Genomic DNA, 22,963 nt, shown 5'->3' with positions numbered 1-22,963 from the left:
CGGCAGTGCGTTTACAAGCACGATTTTGACGGAAAAACGCACGTGTCTCCGCGCTTTTCTCAGAAGACGAAATATTGATGAAAACCTCGTCCGTGGTAAAAAGGAAAGAGTTGAGCGTGTGAAAGAAGATCGAACTGTTGCGACGATTTTAGATTACAGAACCGAATCTATCGAATATAATATATATTCATTTTTTATATTGTTTATTTATTTACTTATATACGTCCAATTATTCATCTCGCGCGCACGCAAATTGAGTAGAATAGATTATAAGAATCACTCTCATCTAACATGGCAATTAATTAATTGCAATCATTTTTTATTGTCGCTCGATTCTATTATTTATACACGGAGAGAAAATTTTACGATACAAATTACATGAAAAAAATACGTTTTTTTTTTTTACAACATTTATTGTAAAGCTGAAATATAATATTTTAAAATATTTACTACTATAAAAATTGTAAATTATACATTATGCATTTATTTATGCATCAAAATATTTAAATGATTACAATACTCCTTTGTAAAATGTAATATATTATCATTGAATAAAAATGTCGCGTGATTTCTTTAATATGTTAGATATTCACGATTACATGAATTGTATTGCAATTTTCATTATAATATTTTCTCCGTAAGATATATTCCAGCTATTTAGATGCCAATGACGTGACAATAAATGACTTTACTCGGTCAATTATCGTCAGTTATGTCACGATAAATTCGCTACAGTGTAAGACCAGTAGTTAGTAGTCACTTTCTTCGCGCACGTGCGTTTTGGCACAGCCGTCGAGCCGGTTCTTTTTCGTTTTGGTCGTATTTTATACTCCTCATTTTTTTTTTAGTCTTCCCGCGATACTTCATTCTCTTTCGCGTTGCACGCGATCTCTCCCTCGGAAAAGCTCGCCTTATGGCTTTGCCGCGAGGCAAAACATGGAGGATGAGCACTTTAACGGTGCGACTGAAGACCCCGGCCTTTCACACTTTCGAAAATCAGTCCGGATAGACCGGGACGTCGGCAAATAAATGCCTGCGAGTGGCGGGGACAAATTATGTTTGTCCAGCATTTAACGTTTTGCTAACACACGCGTAACGAGTCGACCGGTACGGTTCGATTTTGTCGACGCCTGACATTGTGTAACGAGTCTTTGTCCGCCAAACGCATTGGGATGATTGTCGCTTGACAATTCATTATTTCGATATTGTGTAGTTTTTCTCTTTCCTTCGCTTGTTAGCGATTAACACGTTTAAATAATAGCCGTGTCCAAGATATAAAATTGTGGGAGAGAGGATGGGGGGTATATTAATTAAAATTGTAAATTGCATATAGATAGCATGACGTAATCATAAAAATATATTTATTTTTTATGAATGCGTGTTTCTTCGAGCTTGACATTTTATATTTTCGCCATCGTTTAGTATTATTGCATATTAAATAGTCGAACAAAGGTTTTGAATAGTACATCAATAATTGATTTTGGCTTCAGGAAACATTATAATATACTAAGCGCGCGCACATATACATATAAACAAGTATTTATACCGCACTTTGTGGCATGAATGTAGCTATATGTAGAGATTCGGACGTCGGGAAAAACAAATGAAAAGTCGCGCGTAACAAGCCACCCTTGGGAAAAATATATGTTTGTTCCCATTGCAAACTGTTGCTGCCCGCTTTTGCTTGTACAAATGCAAATGTCACGTTCAGACCACGGCTCATCTCAAACAATATAACTGAGAGGACACTCCATTACGTTGGCAGAATTTTGCAAAGAGACAGGATGTAGAAGGCTTTTATTGCCTTCAAGGAAGGCACTTGAAAGAGGGCGGTGGATAATCATTTCAATGCTTTTAAACGTACATATTTTGATAAAGAAACTGTTACTCGCAGAAGCCTTGCATGCGTTATATTATACATACACACAAATAAATGTTTGAAACTCATTGCTTATTTATATGTCATTATTGATTATTGAAAAAGATCAATGTTGTAATTAAAAATTAAGAATTTGATTATAATTCATGATTGCTATGTGATATTTTTTTGTTTAATTTTTGGAAAATATAATAACTTTTATATTTTAACAGAATACATCTCTGAAAAAATGCACCGGCATAGAATGCAATAGGATGCAAAGTAAAAAGTAAAACGTAAAAAGAAGCGTCAAGTACACGCGCCAGTTGTGAAAAATTGTTATATATATTACCGTAAAAAACTTGTTTCACAAAATAGTGTTATACTTTAATCTAATAAAAAAGAATAAAAAATAAAAAATTATACTAATTTATTTTTTAGATAGAAACATTTTAACCAAAAAACCATTAGTAGTACAAAATAATTGTTTTAATTTCTTACAGAAATAATAATATTAATATTTAAAAATTTATTCAAAAATTGAACATTGAAAATTAATACCAAATAAAAAATAAAAAAGAAACTTTAATATTAAAAATACTTGGCACTGCCAATTTCATTAGTATATTTCTTACAGAAATAATAATATTAATATTTAAAAATTTATTCAAACATTGAAAATTAACATTGAAAATTAATACCAAATAAAAAATAAAAAAAAAACTTTAATATTTAAAATACTTGGCACTGCCAATTTCATTAGTATATTATTCAGCTTAGGGTACCTTGTTATTGCTGCGGGTGACTTTTGGCGCGAGACACTACCGTGTCTCTTGATACAACGCGACATCGTCAGAAGCAAGCAACTTCTGGTTGTCTTATTTACCAAGAAATCTAAAGTGTTTGAACATACATCCTTGTCAGATACCGACGGAAGAAGAACAAAAAAGAAGCACGGATACATCTATAGAGATAATTTTTGCATTGCGTATTATAACACATGCGTTTGACGAACAGCTCGGATTATCATTCGAGAAAAAAACATTGTTCGATTAGAAGTCTTTGCCAATTTTTAATATCTCAAACTTTTTCGGGAAGAAACCAATTTCACAAGCAAAGCATTAACGATTCAATCGTCGGGCTCGCGATTATATATCAGAATTGCTCGGAGCTTTATAAGAGCACATTTTCGGTGTACAAAATACGCACGATTTACAGCGAATGTATAACGCGAAGAAAGGCTGATAAAAGCGTCGCTGGGATTCGCGCGACGCCGTCGTCAAGTCGAGTGTGCTGAAAGGTATTGTCGTATAAACAGACCGCGCGTAAAAACCGCTTGTACTCGTTGAACAGACCCAGCACATTTCTCTCTCTCTCTCTCTCTCTTTCTCTCTGCCTATCCTATCTATCGGGTTCACTTAGCCTTTCTGCTTCTCCGTTATATAGAGATCTGCTGTCTTTATAGACAGCTGCACTCACCTCGAGACGCAGGACAGGGGTTAAATAAACACTCTTTACAATCTCACCCCTCACGGCTCACTCCAGTTGCTTTTTCATCCCCCGCCGCCAGTCTCTCTCTCTCTCTCTCTCTCTCATTTTCTCGTGGTCGTTACGGAACGCTGAAAGTTGACGCGACCCTCTCATTACCCACCATATTGGCTTTCGTTGTCAACGTTTTCTTGCGCCGTGTCGCCCGCGCTCTCATTCCTTCCCGCTCTTCGCGGCTTCAAACTTTAACTTGGCGTACGCGCCCGATAAATGGAAGAACGGGTGCTTGTGTTCTTCGTCAGCGCACCGGCGAAGTGCTTCTCAATGAGTTTCTCCCGAGTTTCCCCTATCGACGAGATTGATCGCGCTCGTCTCTCTCTCTCTCTCTCCTCCCGGCTGTATCCTCAAGATGCATGCAAGCGGATCCGCTAGCGTGCGAGCACTTGAACTTGGTATCTTGTCGGTGGCCTTTACCGCCATCGCGTCGTCAAAGCGCGGCTTAAACCTAAACACTCTAACGGTGGAGAACGCGAGCGTAAAGATATACAAGCTCGGGGAGGAAATTGCAAAACTTACGATCAAATTAAATATATTTATAGCAAAACAGAAAGGCTTTAATATAAAAATATATCAATTCAAGGATAAAAAATGGGCTAATAAGAGCCGGAATGGTTCAACCATATAAGTGCTAAGGCACATGTAAAGCAAAGCATTGAATATGCTAATAAGAATAATAATAAAAGGAAAAGAAAATAATACTAATTATTAAATGTATATTATTATGTATAATTAACTATATATGATGCTAGATACATGATGTGCATAAAATTCAATAAAATCTTGCGTTATTATTGCAATGCGATACGTGGAGCAACAGAATTCTAATTTATTATACTAATGTACACGGTCTTATTTTTTAACGAAGGGAAAAACGAGCGTGTTTTATCCCACAAAGACATACTTTTTGATTAATTTTTCTCATTTTTTTTATAAGTGCTGAATATAAGTATGGCATAATACACTCACACATGTAATACGAATTTTTTTTCGCTGTCGATTCGATCTCAATTGTCAAAAATTATGGTGCCATACCAGGCGTGATAAGACCGGAAGCGAGATTGGAACGTAATATTTTTCTTGCGAGCGTAAAAATTTTTAGGCGGCCGATCGACTTAATAAAAGGAAATCTCGGAAGAATGCAATTTCCCTATCAAATGGCTCGTAAAGTTTTAACACCCTCGAGTCATGCGAGTTCACAGGTAAAATAATATAGACTGCGTTTTTCAAAAGTGGTTCTTCCATCTTCAATGGCCCCGTCGGCAAGTTTGTTCGATTTTAACGAACAAGAATCATAAAACTCCTTTATCTGTACGAGAACAAAAAGAATTCGCTACGGTAACATCTTTATATTTTAGCGTTGAAAATATTTTTGTTTTCCTATATAATTGTATCGAGATATAAATATCTCTACAACAAAGCGTCGTCGTGGGGAATTTACATTATAAATACTACCTGTAACTAGATATCTTGATGGAAACTGCGGTCGTGCGATAAAACGGCCACCACGATTCAGTCGATACACGAGTTAAAAATAGACACCGCGGCTTTCGTAGAACGAATGTCGGAATGCAAATCGAGCGGGTGCAGCTCGCTAGGAGATTGACAAAGCGACGCAATCACGATCCACGGCGGGTAATTAGTTAGCAACGCGCAGTGAGGCTTGATCGCTTTCGATTTTTCTCGCGCGCACCGCTCGTTAATTACTAACCACGATCGATACCGCCACCGCGAACGCGCGGCGAGATCACGGCAATGCGATACGACTAATTTCGCCGTTGCGTATCGCCTATGCACGCGCGCGACTTATTTTCCATGGTACTATAATATAAAAGGCTCCCGTGTGATAAATTTCAAGAACCGCGTCGTAACCTCGGGTCTTAAACGTAAAACGTGCGAATCGCTTATGCGATTATGTTTATCAATTTTGCAGATAATCGCACCGAAAAAATTGCACCGCGGTGCTAATCTGCAGAATTTTCATGCTTCTTTACATTATTATATGTATAAGGATATTATGTTATAAAGTAGATTCCGGGAAAATGATAAAAGAAACATTTCTCTAAAAATATTATAAGTATAAATGCGTTGAAAATTTTTATACATATTTAAAATATTAATCTGTCTTTTTTTATTTACAGATATAAATTTTTTAGTACGAGCTAAAATATGAAAAACAAAAGCTTTGTTCCATCTCTTTCTTTAAAATGTTTAGTTGAATTACATGTAATGTGGGAAAAGTACATCTATAGAAAAGAGACAAATCGTGATTTAAAATTATGGAATTAAAGTAATTTTTAAAGAAAAAATGAAATTATAGTTAAAAATGTAAGTCTTATTTTTACTTTTTATCTCTGCTAATTTATAATTCTATGTTTATATTTAAACCGCAATTATATTAATTAATTTAACTGATTGAACTGAGTGTAATCAAAATGTTAAATATCTAATGAACAATATCATACGTTTTATATTAAAAATTTGAGCTCTAATTCTTACATTCTTAAGTAATGGTTAAAACAATATAATTTTATAAAATAAGCACAATTATAAGTTATCCTAATGATTGCAAATCGCTTTCACAAGTAAATTGGATTTCAAATTAGAATCTCATTTAAAAACATCAACTTACTCCGCTAATTCACTTGGTCGTTAAAAGAAAAATAGTTGCTCTTATGTTCAATTACCGTACGCGCTTTTAACCTTAATCCGATCCATCCTTCAGTCTTATTCAACCACTGTTGCTATATTTTTTCATCGTAGATTGAGCTTCACTCATTCGCGAGAATATGGACGATTGGGAAACGCCGATAAAGTTTCACGGCGTCAATTTCACGCTACCGTATGAACTTTATTTTTAGGTAGTGAAACCTGCGCAGATCGCGCGTTGAAATAGTTTACTGCCAATATTTTCTACATACGCAGAGATACGAGCCCGCGTTTTCGCGCGATCTCTCCTCCAGGATTCTATCAAAATTTTCGCGAGTAGTTACAAAAACGCACGGACACGTGGTAATATGCATACATATATTTCGCGATTTTACGCGAGATAAAAATTTTTCTCACTCCTGCAAAAATCATCTGGTGTAACACAACTGTGTCAGTAAGTAGAAAATTGGATACGCCTCAATAAACAGTTCGCTAACCGGAGATTAAAAATACGTAATTAATTAATACATTCCACATCGCGCGACTCAAAATAGTATCCGTTCTCTCAATCTTATCTTGTCCCGATACATCAAAAATGTAAACGTTGATTTAACGAAATATATCTCCGTAATATTGCATCGATATCTTAATTGCGATCACGATTATCTATAAATACAAACTTGCGCATCTTGCGCCCGTTCACAAAAGGACTATGTTATTTATTAAATAAATATAAAAAAATTTCTTTATTTTGTTTTTTATAAATTAATAAATTTATTGGATAATATATATATTTATGATCTTTTATTTTACAATTCAGCGATAAAAATCTTTGCGATTAAATGGACTTCACTAAAATCACGAATGTTCACTCTTCTCTTTTTTTTTACGTCACTTTTACTGTCATGAAACACATAAGATTTTAATGAACGATGAATGTTAAGTAGTTTTCAACGCATCATTGTGCGAGGATCAAACGAGAATCGTCATTCAATTAAATTTTTATCTATCGTATTATTAATCTGCCAGTTCACCCGCGATCGAGCACGATGTCTTGTTCAAACAAGCCAATCAAATATCTTTGCCACGAGCTATCCCACGGGACTCCACGACTCCTCGCTTCGATAAAACGTCATAAATCACGGTCTGACGTGCGCAAGATCGGGAGTATTTATTAATTTAACCGAGACGGCTCCGAAATCCATTATGGGTGGTTACGAGGCAGAATACGATTAGCCACAATACGCGTCCTTCACCAGGTTGATGTCGGTCGTCCATAAACTACCATCCACGCATAAGATTCTCGGACGAGAGTTTCGTTGTCGAAGACGCGGGCAAGTCATGGACCCCCGCGTGTGCCCGATATATGGATTACCAACTGTGCTTGATGCACGATTAATAATCACCTGTCCCGCTTCTTCATCCCACAAGACGATCGTATTATTCAATTCTGTTGGCAAGTTGCTCTTATTCGTGAACTCGTATCTCGAAATCAACAATTATAAAAGATACAATCCTCTAAGAAAAGAGAAACAGCATTCTTCATAAATAATTGAAAAAGTGAAATAAAATTTTTTTACACTTATATATTCTTGTTTTTCAGAAAATCCATTTTGATAATTGAAAATTTAATAATTAATTTATAACCGTTTGAAATTTGAATAATTTTCAACTAATAATTATATTATACGTAGTCAAATATATCTCAACATTAGCTATTAATAATAGAAAACAACACTTTACTTAATGAAACAATATAAAATAATTTAAATTTCTGGAAAAGAATTATGTTTAATATATAAAAAGAATATCAATATATTTTGATAGCTGCTGTCAGGTGAATTTGATAATATATAACACGCAAACTTGTTAGAGATCATTCAAGTTAAAAAAAAATTTTATTTTAATATTAATATTTTCTAAATTATTTTCTTGATAACAAAGACTTGTATGAAAAACTTGATTTTATATTTCTAACTTATTTTTTATTTATTTATAGATTATAACACAAATTTAGAGACATCCTATATTTTAGAGGCGCTTCTCGAGATCAAGAAAAATTGACATGCAGATGAAATTAATTACGACCATGAAAGAGAAGTTAATCAACCGCGACTATATTCAATGAGAGCTGGGAGAAACGAAAAGTGAGAAGAGGAGAAAAGGATGCGACAAAGGGGTAAATAGGGGGAGAAGGGAATACATTTTTCACCGTTTCTACGCTAATACCGATGCGGATTAACAGCGAAAGTGGATAAACCGGGCGTCAAGGGCTGGGTACCAGCAGCGCAATGGGGGGAAAGGGTGCGTACTGCCAATAAAACCAGGGTAGAGGGGTGGAGGGAAACGGGGGAGGGTGTCAGTATATCACGTGGCTCTGGCTGGTCGTGTCCAACGATACAGTCCAATATATTATCCAGATAGCCATGCTAATTCAGCTATAGTCCCCGCCGGTTTGCGCCTGACCGAGCGGCCTTCGTGTTGTCACACGGTTGTTGCTGCCGCGCGTGTCGTTGTTCTCACGCACACGCGGACGCATAGATACGTTTCGTCATCCCGACGGATCCGACGGGGTCTCTCGGCATAGTCGTCCTGCATGTGTGGCAGGGATTTCAGGGGGGATGCATTGCATCCTCGTTACACGGTATTATACGATCGGAGGCGAGACAGGAGAAGATTACGTTGCGTCGCGTCGCGTTTGACCGGAACGAAGGTCCTCGCGTACATTCTAGAATGATCCATTAATAGGTTTATTCTTGAACGATTACCAATAGCGTAACGTAGCTCCAATATCGGGGAATGCAGCTCGTCGATAACGTAATAAGCCGATTTCGCAAACGACACAAGCATACGCGATTATAAGAAGCTTAATACGCAGCCGAAAACACGACAAATTCAAAGGACAACGACACGTATATACATATAATATAAGTAATCGAGTATCTCTTTAAAACTCTGGGATTTTTCTTGCCTTTTCTCTCTCTTTATAATATTTCGTATCAGAATTTTTACTAAATAGATATTTTTTGTATATATATATTGTCATACATAATTATTTTTCAAGATACTAACTCTTACACGCATCTCATTTTTGATAGAAAAATATTTATAAGTAATTACATATTTTAATTGTTTAATTCAAATTATAATATTATACAATAATTTTGCATCAGCGTATGTGAATTATCGTTGCACTTGCGCTGAAACTGCGCCATTACACCGCGTTCGAAAACCTGTCGTTTCGTTCGCTTTGAACTCCTAATTGAAGGTGCTCGCACGTAACAAAGTCCGGAATACAATTTTGCCGATTTTGGTGTGTTGCGCACGAGAACGTGGACGTTATCCAATTTCGTCGCTCCAATGTTCGCCTCGTATCGCCTCGTATCGAGGAAACTCTTCTAGAAAATAATATTATACTACGTTTCGTAACCGCGAGAAATGTTTCGCAAATTCTCATTGTCCATATTTATAAAACGGTATAGAATGTCTAGCTTTTAGATTATTATTCTGCCAAATTCCCGCTTTTAACTTGCACGTTTCGTGTTTAATTTTAAAATCGAGAATACAAGAAAAAAATAACGGTTTAATAAAGAGTTTTTCTAAAAAAATTGTATATTTTTTAAAATATGAAACGTATCATATATTAAGCATACAGCAATTTTCAATTACATAACATGATTTTGATTTAAATATTTGTTAGAGAGGGAAAACCGTGTAACTGTGTTAGTATTTAATTAAATTATCAACATTTGACATTATAATAAGAGAGATAACTCTAGAAACACACCGATAGATTTATGAATTGTTTTTCAGTCTTTCTCTCCCCTTTGCTCTCTTTCTCCTCTGGGCTTTCTCTCTCATAACATTTCCTCAACCTCCGGCTTAAAGGAATTAGCGCTCGTAAAGCGACGAAACATCCTCGTGTTACACCTGTCGTCGTGCAGTAAACTGGTTCCGACGGAGATACAGGCGCGTTTGCAACGGTCTCAATTAGCCCGGCTTCGCAGTTCGTTAGACCCTTTAAAACCGGTTTGCAGCGCTAAATGTTTTCAGTGACGGGAGCGCACACACGTCCTCGGAAGACGCACGCACGTAGGAAGGATGAAAAGCGAGCGGAATGAAGGAAGTGAACCAAGGTCGTTTCCAAGTGAACGAAATTGCGTAACGCGAGACATGGAGGGGCGGTAACTAGTTTAACCTGTGAAATTTAGTACGGTTTATCCCGCAGCGTGAAAACTTATATTCTCTTAGCCCCGTTATATTAAGATCGTATTCCGTGACCTTCTCGACAGAGAGTGGCAACGAGACAGCATAAACTGGATACGATAAGATGATATTCACGCCCGTTCAATGACGACATTACTCAATTAATTCTGTCACATACATGACGTTTATTTTGTTCTAACTAGTTACATTCGAATACATGTACAAAAAGCGGCTGTAAAGCACGAAAAACAATTTTTCTTTACAATGCGTTTGCATGGAACCCCATGGCTTCTTTGCTGTATAAATTTCTGTGTGCCCATTAATTTCACGATGTGCATATAACTTAAAAAAAAATGAAAAGAGATGTGTCCCCGTGAAAAGCGGTGACTAATGGCCGCGCTATTGTACCGGCGTAAATAATGGAAAATTTCGGCACAGAAGAGAGAGAGAGAGAGAGAGAGAGAGAGAGAGAGAAAGAAAGAGAAGAGAATCGGAGAATTGACACGCAAAATGACCCATTAAACGAGGTGGAAATAACGTCTGCGGAAAGTTCGTCCGTTAGCGGCGGTCGAAGTAATTAAACTGAAAACGTGTCAAACGGACGTTCGCCAACGTCAGCATTAACGAACGGCGTCTCTCTCTTTCTCGCTCACCGCGGGCAATAAAACTTCATAAACTATTTCATAAACACAGATAGCGCGAATCGTGCGCGCGCGAATCGTATCGATATAATTTATTTTTCCCGCTTATTTCCCCGGGGGATCCCTCGCCATCCCTCGTCCAGATATTGAGACTTATCCGAACGATAGTCACGCTTTCCTCGCTTTTCCGCACACGTTTTACCCTCCCCTCCTCTTTTTTTCATACTAAAATATATTTATTTTTAAAAGAGATTGCATATACACGGTGAAAGCTCGAGTATGTGCTACTGGATTGCATTTTATGGATAAGTGATTTGTAGATTGTACATATTTGTAAAAATACTTGCGAGTATAGAAAAGTTTGTCGTTTTTTTCTTGTTTTTTTTTTTTTTATATCAAACCAGCATAAGTGCATTTTATAACGCAAATAATAAACGTGCGGTTATCTGATATAGATTTCTTCGTCATGTACGATATACTATCACATATATTATTGGATATAAATTATTTAATAAATATTTGTGGATATCTTTTTTTGTAAATTTTAAAACTAACTTAAGAAATATTTAAATAGAAGTCTTTATATTTCCATCAGCAGATATTTTCCTCTAAATCTGCAAAGTTAAAACTTTGAAAATATTATATATGTATATATATATATATATATAAAATTAAATTCTCTTTGCTATTCATATAATCTTCATATTTATTTGTTTTTAATTGTAATAAATTACTCAAATAACAATGTGTGTATTATTTATGTACGTCTTTGAAACATAATTTACTAGAAAGTTTCAATGTAATAGAATATTGAGGGGAGGGTAAACCTGGCAGAGAAAAATTCGACAATTTTGGGACATTTGATTAAATGCGTTAAATCGAGGAGAGGCAAAAATTTTTATGCGACTCACGCAGATTTAGTGTTCGCAATTAGCAGATGCAGACGCAGGTAGACGCGCAATTAAACCCGACGCTGATAAAAGCACGTAACGCGCAATTCGTGGAACCGTCGAAACACGAAAAATTCCACGGCGTGTCTCCCTTCTCACTCCAAGTCGACGATATTGCGCTCCCCCAGCACGCAGAATTCTTAATTAAGCACGCTACGATTTGCGAGGGCCTTTGATTTCAACGATCGGCCCTCCCTCGGCAATAAAGCCGCGACTTAGCTCCAAGTTGAGAGAACACGCGGGAACTAGTCTTCTCTCTCTCTCTCTCTCTCTTCTTCTTCTTTCCCAACGCGCGAGCATTTTCGCGCAAAAGTTAAATCCGCGCCGCGTGCTCGAGGGCCACCTCGAGCGTACATTATTTCATTAACCGTGCTTTCCTCATCGACCCCTGCGCCTCCGACCTCATCGTTACCACCACCTTCGCAAGACGCCTTGTTCCCGGCACGGAGTAAACGGTGCCAGGGACATGGCCGACGTCGCGTCGGTGTGGTAATAGCATGGCAAGAATGAGACCAAGGGGTGGTGAGAGGGGGGGTGGGGCGGAAGGGGTGGAAGAGAAGAGGGCGAAGCGAAGGATCGGGCCAGGGCGGCCGCTCTTCGCGCGCGCTGCCCCATTCTAACCGGCTTTCATATTAATTAATTTGCTCGAGAGTTTTAACGACTTATTGCACTTCAATTAACTCATTTTAAATTGCATAATCCGCGGAGAGACCGGTACCCGCGATAAACCGCGCGATATAAACCGAAGATGGTGAGATCCGTTAACGCGTGTAAAGACGTGTAAACGTTGGACACATAGTCATGATTTTACGTGCTGTTGATTTTAATGAAAAATAAAATAATGACCCCGATTTCGTCGACGTTAATTAAATTTCGGGTTAGTCCAATTATCATTAAAGTTGATCGGCCAATAAAGATAAAAACAGCCATAAGATTTGCAACAATTAATCTCTTGAATTGTGACAACTTGTGTTTCTCAAATACGATGAAACTTCATAGAACGAATTGTCTCTCGGAAACTTTCTTGAGATTGTAGCTATCGGTGTCAATATTTAACTGTAAATACGTTTCAAGCAAAATGTACGGCGTAGCTTCTCTCTTGATCATTACCTCAAGAAATGTAGCGCGAAATACGAATCAATAACATGGACTCACGCGGGGAGCCGAGAACGGATGGACGGACGGTTATTCAACAGATCATGTGCGCACAATCCCCGGAAACGTTTCAAAAAGTTGGGAATCGAGACGGCTCGCGCATAGAAAGTCAGAACCGCCGAGGGGTGGCGGACCGATCTGAAAGGAACGAGCTCAAGTTTGCCGGCGGGAATGGTGCTCGGGAAACCCAATCCCCCCTCTTGTTCCTCGTACCCCTCGTTTCGCGAACGAAGACCGATCCAGCCCCGTAATTACAATCCGAACAAAGTTATGCCGGATCGGAGAGCGGCCGCGGGGATGTGTCAAGTATTTAATCAGCGCCGGGTCGAGTCTCCGTATGAGACAATGGACGACGGCCAACTCCCTTTACGAGGCTTGTCCTCCTCAACCCCGCGTCGCGACATAGCTCTCGCCCCGTTGCGACCGTCCGCTTCTGGTACGGATTGGAGGGGTGGGGGAGGGTGCAATTATGTCGACCTCATTTTGGAGCAGCTTTACTTATCTTCTCTTCATTGTACTCCGTCCGTCTATACTTTCCTCCTTTTCTAACCAAATGCCCTTGCATGCTCTTCGTGTCTATTTCTCCCTCCTTTCGCGCGCGCAGTCTTATCTTTTTTATGCTCTATGCTTTCTGGTCTTGCAGAGATGAATATATATATATATATTATCTTTTTCTTTATATTCTCTAAATTTGAAATTAGTTTCATTTTCAATTTTAGTGTATAAAAAGAGGAAAAAGTGGTTCGTGTAAATTTTAAACTCTACACACATGTTACATAGATTGCGATCTGTTTGTTATCTGAGAAATTACGGAAGATACGCGTACACACATACACGATCAATTCGAGTCTACTTACAGATGACGTTTTTACAACAGAATTCCGAAAACAAAAGTAGCTCGGTGGTATTTCGTTTGTAATCTTCGGTATCTGATCGCGCGGAAGGCATGCTCTACCCCTGCAATCCGGTACATCTACCCCTTGGTATTCGCCATCTCGATATATGGCAGTGACGTCTGTTCCTCGAATCACGCGCGATCCGTACAAATTCCCAAGCTACACGCAAGTTGCACGTCAGTGGTTTCCGCAAAGAAATCCGTAAATAGCCGTAAATAATTATATAGTTCTTTCCTCGGGATAAGCGATTAATTTATCTTCGCAAAGTCTCGACGACAGCATTATTCAATGTTTTATTAATGATAGAGTAATTCCGGAAAGAAAAACGAGCGACTACATCTATCTTAAGAAAATCATGGAAGACACAATGGATATCATGGATAGATACAAATTGTATAATATTTTCTAATTGTAAATCACTCCAATATGTACATAAAACAATGCGCCGTTATGCTTTATTACTTTTTATCTATTTTTAGTAAATTTTTTCTAATTCTTTCATTTCTAAGGCATAAAGATGATTTTAAAACTTTAGAATTTTTTATCAAACATAATCGATTATTTGAAGTAAAGAATATTAATAACTTCAATTTCGATACTAGAATATGAAAAATACATAATACATAATATCCTTTTAATTCTTCCCCCTTTACTATTGTATTTTTAACATTTCGTTCAAATTTCAACTGCAATTATACAATATACAAGCTCGGCAATATTGAAATATATTAATTATTGCATTATCCGTCTTAATTATCAGTCAATTTTTCCCAAAGACTCGCTCTTTTTATATCTTAATTAGATTTTTACATTTATATCAATTAGTTAATTAGTATTATAAACATCAGCTAATAATATTCTAAGAAAATTTGGATTTATTGGACAGCCTCTGAAAAATAAGAAAGCATGTTGTAAGTAAGCTGTCAATTCCAAGCCATCTACTTATAATCGCGAGTCACACTATATCACGAATATTTTATAAAGCTATAATATATTTGATACAATACTCGATGTGCACACAATGAGACATTTTATACAAATCCGCTGGAAATGAGCGCATTAATAATATTACAAAATATATTAATGCACGTGCGCGCGAAGCGTTTTACAACTAAACGTATTTCTGATGAGAATATAACGTGCATGGAATATATGGAGCGTAACGGCGCATTGGTCTCCCCCGTGTATTGCTCGCGTGCGGTTATACAAATGTGGACCAACGCACTCTAAATTAAGGTTTAGAGTTGGTACAAATCAGTATCGAAGTTATGGGCATACATAGACGCACGCACACACACGTACATACATACGTGCCGAGCCGGTAAATCTAAATCCCTTGCGATTGTCTGTCAATTATTTATGATTGGCGGCAATTTGTCCAATCGAGAATAAGCCCTTTCCTACTCGATGGGGTTTACTGCCTGCCATTCAATGTTTCGGACTGTATTATCCGTTTCTCTCTTCCCTGTATTCCTCTCGTTTGCGGTACGCACAGACACGCGTGTTTGTCGAAAAGTTCGAAGGAAAATGATTAAAATCGTATTTCTCAGAACATATATATATTTGCACCAAATGGAAACGTTATCAGAAACACGAGCTATATGCCGGTGTGTTAGGCACATATAGTTTCGATAACAAATGTTACGTTATATTGAAAATTCAATCGGGGTCACGGAATTTCCATTTAAATTGCATTTTTGCGCGAGATATAAATGTGCACTGCAAACCCAATTAATTAATTCCGACAATCAGTCCGCGATTCTCTCTCCACGAAGAAACGGATGTCACAGAGGCGCGGCACAATTTCAATAGACGTTATACTACAAAAAGGATACGGGTTGCGACAACGGGTTGCAAAGATGATATTGCTGCCATTTCCAGCCAACCAATTCAAAAAGTTAAACTCTTCTAGCCCGAAAAAGAGAAAGCGGACTTTTTCCAACTTCATTCCAACGTGCGATAAGCAACCGTGCAAAAAAAAAAGCTACTCGCGTGACACGCGTACAGTAGCTTTTATTCGAGCTCTCCTTACTTTAACGCAACGCGAGACTCTTCGACCTATCTTACTTTTTATTTTAGTTTTTAGTAAGCTCGCAATTAATCAGACAGTATACAGCTGAGTTAATAAACATTTTCGATATCCTGCCGATGAAATCGCACAAGTTTATATACCGTAGAATTGTGAATGAAATAATCTCGTATATCGAGTTTTCAACGAAAGCGCTGCAGCTCGGCATTAATTAAGCGAAACGAGGGAATTAATGACGACTAACTTTCGACGCGTTGAATTACGCACGCCCTTCCCCTCCCCATCTCGCCCCCCGCGGGTTACATTCGCCCGACGCGTAATCATCGTGACGATCGAACCCTTTTTTTTTTGTATCCGTCGAAATTTATTTGCGTGATGTTTGCCTAACAAGCCGTCGCGTGACGCACAGCCTTTATAGGCCTCAATCGGAGGACCGGGATCGAGTTTTTATTCCCGCGTATAACGTTCATTTATGCGCGCTTCTCTTTCTCTTCCTTTCTTTCTCTCTGGCTACTTAGTTAACTAAGTTTGCCCAAAAAACTAACGTCGCGTGCGACTGCGGCGAATTTTCTATCTACGTGACGCGGGAAAAAGTTTGCGCGCCGCAAGTAAATTAATTGTCTACGCCGCAAAAATCTAATTAATTTTGCTGCAAATTATATTTTTGCTTCTTCTCATTCATTTTAAAGTACGGTAACGCGGTTAACTACGTTAATTTAAAAAATGGAATTTTGCGAAATATAAAAATTCCGCTAGTGGCAACATAAATTCGTGTGTCTTATCAAAATAATCGATTTAAAACTTATTTAACGATAAGACAAACGGTCGTTCGCATTAAATATTACTAATTTTTTTCTTCGGGGATGCTGAAAATGTATACGCGTAATTCGTTATATTTTTTATAAGCGAGAAATTGCGAGGGAAATTGCAAACTTTGGCGATTGATCGGCGCGTACATAAATCAACCGAGTTCGCGGTTGAACAGTCAACATCTGAATTCATGATTCGGCGAAGTTAACGCATATTCGCGCAAATGCGCAGTTTGAATTTGTAACCATCGAATTATATAGCGTCGCGCATATTAATCGAAAGCGGCTCCGGATAGACCGCAACGATCTCTACTTTTTTTCTATTATCCGGTCTCGCCACTTTGCCACGTCCTTCCGTCTGCCATACTTCTGCTTCGTCAACTGTCTTTTCTATCCTTTTCCCGCTCTCTTATGGGCCCACCCACGACTTCGGCCGGCCCTTCCACTCACGTCAGCTTAACGTCACTCATGTTCGTACGGCAGGTCCTTTTTGTCGCGCTTTACTCTTTCCGCTTCTCCTCTCCGTCTCTCCTCATTTTTCTCTCCGCTCTTTTCCATCCTCTACTCCGCGTGTACTATTTTAAAATGCGCGTTTGAACTAACGGTATCCACGAGAGCTGGATATTTGCTAAATGTCTGCTGTATATTTAACTCTAATTATCGTCATCCAAGCCTTAAGCTCAACTAATTGGAACTAAATTAGTCGAAATAAATCACACTATTATTTCTGCAGCAGAATATAACAATTTTATATTATATTTATATATGTGTATGTGTGCAAAGTTGTCAATATTATTTTATGGATATATGAAAAAATAAAATTCAGATTTTGTAACATAAAGATTATATACAATCTAAACTGTATAAACTATATTCTGATAAGAATCGGCAGAGGCTACTTTGTAATGACAGTTACATGAATTAATATATTTTAAAAAATTTCTCTTTTTTGATAAAAAAATAATACGAGCCCGTCTTGTGAGGAGCTATTTATAGTCTGATATCAAGAATAGACTGCCTGACACAATGCCATCAACACTTGTTGCTCATTCGGAGATGATCATAAACAATGAACATGACCATTGCTACTTTATCGAGATGTCATCCGCTTTTTCGATCAAACTTTAAAAGGTTTGCTTTATAACATAAAACGTTTCTTACGTGTAACATAATAATGTTGAAACTATAGACTCACCAGTCTCACGTGTCTGACGCGACAATTCCCACTTCGGAGGCTTAACCAGGGTCTGTCTCCCACCGTTTTTTTCGCGTCCGTGCTCTTTCGGCCTCTATAACTCTCTCGTCACGTCACGTTCCAACTGCCTTCCCACCGTCCCCGGAGTCTACTTTACACAGATTGCACTGCACGTCACAGTCGTCCTTCCCCTGACGCGTCTTTCCCTCTTTCCGCGTACAAACTCTTTAACAATCGGAAAATGTATCAAAGGGTCCGCACGACGCGGAGCGACGTCGACCTGACATTAACGCCTCTCTTTTCGCGTCGCACAATTAGTGTCCGTTAATCAGAGATCAAGAAATAGAATCAGTCGTTCTCGTAGAACTTCTGGATGCCTCCGAAAGATTATGGGTTTCTCGTTCTAATCTGGTGACCGAACACGCCGCTGTCACGTGTTAAGAGGAGGAAACTGTCTGTCGTTAGAGGTTTTCGATTTCAAAGCGCAAACATAGAGAAATCTCAGAAGCTCCAAAAAGAAACGTCGCGAGATTTTGCTCGTCTCGAGAACGTCGTCGGGAACCTTTATCGGCGATTATCGGGGCCACGACAGTTCAAAATTTTCACGGAAAAGATTCACGATGTGTTGACGAGCGTCCTGAAACGGGATTCTATACGAGCATCCCACAAAGGATGCGTTTGTCTTCGCTGTCTCGTCCGGTCACGTGGCAGCGAGCGCCACGTTCATTGATCGCGAGCCGACCTTGGTGGTGAGCCGGCGAGGTGCGAGCTGTCAACGATGAGGTCAATGCATGCACTCAGGTTGCGCGACAAACCCGAGGATATTCTCCCTGCGTCACCGTGGCGTTCGCGCCGCAGGATCAACGCGAGAGAAAACAGCCTACGAGAACAGGTGGTTCGTTCCGGGTGCGAATCGTGGGGCCACCCAGCATTCGCGTCGGGGCCACCGAGACCACCCGCGTTTGTCTTTCCCTTTCTCTTTTTCTCTCTCTCTCTCTCTCTCTCTCTCTGTCTCTCTGCTGTCGCTCGTGTTTACGCTCAGAACGAGTGCGTTCTCCAGAGCTTCACGAGGAGGAGGAATATACGTCCGTTCGCGAACTGTTCGCCAAACGTACTGAGAAACCCGGCGGACGGTTCGCCGGTGACGTTGTGCCTCCGCGGGTTCGATTCCCGGATGGGCATGCGCCACGTTCTGCGCTTTCGGAGGGAGGTTGCCGTCGCCACCGCCGCCGTCGTCGCTGCCGCCGCCGCTGCTGCTGCTGCTCGCGGAGATGCATCCACTACCGAAAGGTGATTGCCACCGGTGGGGTTGCTGAGGGCCACCTTCCTACTCATTCTATGCCTCTCCTCCTCACTACGCTGAACTTTGCTTTTCATCGACGCCTTCGTCGATTCGACTACCACCGTATTAAATATTTATAATATGTATGAATACGCGCTGACTTTAATTGCAATTAAAAAAAAAAAGAGAATTGCAAAGAGTATGTCACGATAATTATATTTTATACGTCATTCAATTTGATCACTTGAGATTTTATTAGTTGTAGTGTCATAGCGATAGAAATTGATTGTTTATCACAAGTTGTTATGCTTATCTTGCTCCTTTACAATTGCACGTAAATCTCTATATTTATATCAATTATTTATTACATTTATAGTTTTATATAAAAATGCACACTTTTCTACGTTTTTATTAATTCGAAATTATATTTTGTAAGATAAATATAAAATATTATACGATGCGCATATTAATATGTTTATGTCAGTCAAGGTACGTTTAACGTTAATGTACATAGGATCCATCCCTAATAATGAGGTAAACAATTTAAAGATTTCATGCAACGCATCTCTTTTTGAAGCTATATTATTATAAATTTGACGATCTATTCGGTTGTTTTCATGAAATGTCTATTTGTTGCGAGGTAACAGTTTGTGAAGCGAAATGGAAGGTAATTACGACAGGCGCACTTGTTGCTCTTGCTGTTGTTGCCTTCCTGCTGTTATTGCTAAACATACCGTACGTTTGAGTATCACATGCCTTCATCATCTTAAGGAGATATTTCATAATTTTATATATATTTCTCTATTTATGCGTATTTAATATATTTAATTAATGTACAAGAAAAGGGAAAAATAATATATTTATATATTAATCGTATTTTTAAAATAACTAATCTTCACCTGTGAATGAAACTCGATAGCAATAAAACTCTTGTCTTATTCGACGAAATTTCCAATAATTAAATTCTCTATAAATTTCTCGATAACCGCATCATTGTAACGCGGGTAAATCGTATATCCCCGATGTATGCCCAACGGTTCACGAAAATGTAGCGTGTTATTTATTTACATATCGTGTTTATATCTAAATATATCGTCTCGAGAGTAGAATACACACAACACATGTAGAGCACTGCGCTTGTTCATCCCGCGTAATTAACGTTACACATACTGTAATGCATGTTTCATTATGCGGACGTTGTATCGCTGTGCCATAATTAGTAAGCTTAAATGTAGATATTATTCACGACACATGATAGCCGTACGCCCACGATAGAATGGGCTTCAAAGAGTAAAGCGACGCGCATAATTGATAGTCTGTGTGGGAAAAGCCGTCTGCAAATTTTCCTTACTCCTTTTATTCGCGCATCGGGCTCTTTCCAATTCCGTTACCGTTTCAACCCTTATGTCTTACAGCCTCTCTCTCCGTTCTTACTTATACGCTTTTATTCTGCAATCAATGATAGAGTCGTCTAATCAAAGTCAAAATACCCCGCAAATAAAATGAAACTCTTATCGACAGCTATTCCAAGCAAATCGAGTATTGAAATGCATCTAAAGTCGAGAATAAAAAGCGATTATTTTCTTATGTCAAATAAAAAATTTTTTTAAAAGAAAAGAAAACAAATAATTATTTTCAAAGAATTATAATTGAATTAAGAAGATTGATGTTTTTTGCTCAATTATTTTTATGAAAGGAATAGGTAGTGCCTTTTTTCTGGCACAATGTGCCATATATAAACCGAATAGACTATTACCATCTTTTCTAACAGATATGCGTGCGTATATTTCTTTATTTCCGTGTTATTTTTCAAAATATCGTTATACACTGCACCCATGCGACTATGCTGGCATTAATATACGTCATGGCCATGTTTTTTTCATGCCCGTTTTCAACAGATGATTCCACTATTTTATTACATTATTTTCTAAAACATAGTTAAACCACTAGAGAGCTTTAATTATATCGTTTCTATTGATCACACTTTACAAAGTTCAACAACTTTTGTAAACACATGTGAATTTTCGTGTCGCGTAATCAACGAATGCTCATCGAATTTCCGTAACAACCTTATGACAAATAATGCGTGGCCTCAGCTGGCTTATAACTTTCTAACGTCTCTTAGCAAAATCTCGATTGTTAAACGTAATTCGTGAAGTAACGTCAGCTTCCAACAGTGGCATTCGTATGATCCTCACTTACGCCCCGTACGTGAAGGCATATGTCGACGTTTTCATTGGTCGATCAAGCATGAATTTAGACGGTGCCCCAGATATTCCCGTAGATTGAGACAATACGCGGCAGAGCCGTGTCGCGTTGCGGTCGCTATTGCGGAAGGATATGAAGGTTCGCGCCATGGCCGAGAGAACGAGAAACCTAGTTAACTCGGCAGGTTGATTACGCGGCGGCAGGTGTCACGCGCGCGCTCGCCAAACTTTACCTAGTTTCGTCCAACCGTATGAAATATCTTACGAATTAGGAGTAACAGCGGAGTTTCCGTTCTTAATGCCGATACCGCACTTAATTGCTCTCACGAAATAAATTTTCGATTATTTTTCAAACTTATATTTCGCGCGCGATAAATTCGAGAATATATATCTTGAAAATTAATTTAAGAAATGTTTCAATATCAAAATCAATGGGGCAACTAATTGTTAATATGCTTTACTCTAATACAAGATAAATTATCTATAAACCCTCTATAAATTTCTATAAACCCTCTATAAACCCCTATAAACCCTCAAAACTATTGCTTAAAATAACAAGTCTTGAATACTTTTATTACTTAATTATTCGAGAATTTTCTTATTATAATATATAATATTTTGATTCGCGATTTTTGGGATATCGTATATAATTTTTAGAAAATTTAGCTACTGCATTATTATGAATTCAAATTTTTATATAGTGATGTCTGTGATGTAATATTACTTTGCAAGATAGGAAGAAATTTAATACTCACCGATAAAACAATCGAATATCATTAAAATAGATTTTAATTTCTTCCACGACCAACGAATCGTTAGATTTATTTGAAAACAAAACTACAGTGTACATGTATGTAAGGCTATTTTGAATGCTTATTAAATCCAGATCATTGGTTTCAATCAAGTTTCTTTTAATCGGCGTTGTTGCGCGGTAAAAATTGATTAAAACTGGAAGAGACGGGGATTAATACCCCAGTCATTGAACACAGAAATAATCTCGCTTGCTGTTTTCCGGGTTATTAGGTCAACTTATTATCTCTCTTACTTTTTCTTTTCTTTTTTCTTTCTCCCTCTCTTTCTCTCAGATTAAGAACTGAGTTGTAATAAAATGCCTCAGTTCCGCAAAATCGACCCCCGAGGGGAATTAATCTATTCCGACGCAATCATTCAATCTTCTCGGATTGCAGTTTTTTACATTCTCGGGCCTCTTTCTCTCTCTCGCTCTCTCTCTATTTCTCTCTCTCTCTCTCTGTCTGTCTGTCTCTCTCTCTCTCTCTCTCTCTCTCTCTCTCTCTCTCTGTATACGGCACGAATATGCTCGAGCTAACGAATTTGGTGAGCTCGACATTTGATTTCATCGAATGACCTACACCGCGGATGGCTTTTCATGAAATCTACACTCTCACATAGCGATCAATTGATTCAAAAATAGGGTAGGTCAATTCGTCGCGGCTTCCGAATCGAAGCGCGCAACGATCAGCGGTCGATTGTAATCGCGATGAATTGCCGGGGAGCTACAGATGTTACATACGCAGTTACAT

At 38.2% G+C, this 22,963-nt stretch overlaps 1 protein-coding gene across 1 annotated transcript in view; it reads right to left on the bottom strand.

Annotated features, from left to right (window-relative positions):
• The window catches only part of LOC115235545, a 260,661-nt gene extending 242,148 nt beyond the window's left edge, over positions 1 to 18,513 (bottom strand). The window contains exon 1 of the mRNA XM_029807412.1: positions 17,934 to 18,513. The gene's annotated coding sequence lies outside the window, so the exon portion shown is untranslated. The remainder of the gene's footprint in view (positions 1 to 17,933) is intronic.
• Positions 18,514 to 22,963: the final 4,450 nt, after the last annotated feature.

This window comes from Formica exsecta, unplaced genomic scaffold, assembly GCF_003651465.1.
Source record: "Formica exsecta isolate Colony F162 unplaced genomic scaffold, ASM365146v1 scaffold11, whole genome shotgun sequence".
Classification (NCBI taxonomy): domain Eukaryota; kingdom Metazoa; phylum Arthropoda; class Insecta; order Hymenoptera; family Formicidae; genus Formica; species Formica exsecta.
The sequence above is the reverse complement of the archived record's forward strand: the minus strand, read 5'-3'. Positions and strand labels throughout refer to the sequence as shown.